At 34.5% G+C, this 933-nt stretch overlaps 1 non-coding gene across 1 annotated transcript; it reads right to left on the bottom strand.

The window, feature by feature from the left end:
• Positions 1 to 430: 430 nt before the first annotated feature.
• Positions 431 to 536, bottom strand: LOC122099461. The gene has a single exon (XR_006145931.1). It is a non-coding gene; the product is annotated as a U6 spliceosomal RNA (small nuclear RNA).
• Between the last annotated feature and the right edge of the window lie 397 nt (positions 537 to 933).

Raw genomic sequence — 933 nt, 5'->3', positions numbered from 1 at the left:
TATATTAGTTATTGAAAATTAGGGAAACCATGGGACCTATGTTTCTTTGGCCCTAGTTAGTTCACTTAATTTTTTCCAAGTCTTTTGATTTCTTAACAAATTGGACAATGCTATTCTTTCTCATGGAGGCATAGAATTCCATTGTGTATATATACCACATATCCATTCATCTGCTGAGGGGCATCGGGGTTGGTTCCATATCTTAGCTATCTTAAATAATGCTGCAATGAACATAGTTATGCTGGTAGCTTTAGTATGGTCTTGTTTGTGATCATTTGGGTAAATGTCCAAAAGTGGGATTGCTGGGTCATAGGGAAGCTCTATGTGGAGTCTTTTGAGGAACCTCCATACTGCTTTCCAAAGTGGCTGAACAAGTTTACACTCCCACCAACCATGCAGTACTGTTCCCTTGTGATCACATCCCCTCCAGCATCTGCTGGAATGCTTCAGGAATTTGCCTGTCATCCTTATGCAGGGGCATGCTAATCTTCTCTGTATTTTTCCAATATTAGTGTACGTGATGCTGAATTGAGCACAGAAAACTTTTTATATATAAAGTGTAATTGATTTTATTAAACTATATAATTCAACAAAAAGTAAGTTTAAAAGAATCGTCGTGAACTTTTAGAAACATGTATTCCTTACATAAGCACACATTTAAGAATAAAGTCAAGATTGACATGTCAAAAACAAAATAATCCCAGATATTTGTTGTTCAAGATATGTGTAGGAGAAGGAATGCAATTATTCTATACAAGGCAACTGTCCTAATGAACACAGCAGCAAGTGTTAAGATTTGATAAAACTTTTAATGTTTTAAACATATTTAATTTTGGGAATTTACTTACATATGCAAAAACTAGGACTGTTTGTCAGGTCATAATACTTTTCTATAAAGTACTTAAGATTTATGGTAGCAGACATATACTACTA

This window comes from Dipodomys spectabilis, unplaced genomic scaffold (genome assembly GCF_019054845.1).
Source record: "Dipodomys spectabilis isolate Male_0828 unplaced genomic scaffold, ASM1905484v1 ptg000515l, whole genome shotgun sequence".
Taxonomy (NCBI): domain Eukaryota; kingdom Metazoa; phylum Chordata; class Mammalia; order Rodentia; family Heteromyidae; genus Dipodomys; species Dipodomys spectabilis.
This window is presented reverse-complemented; position numbering and strand designations above follow the sequence as displayed.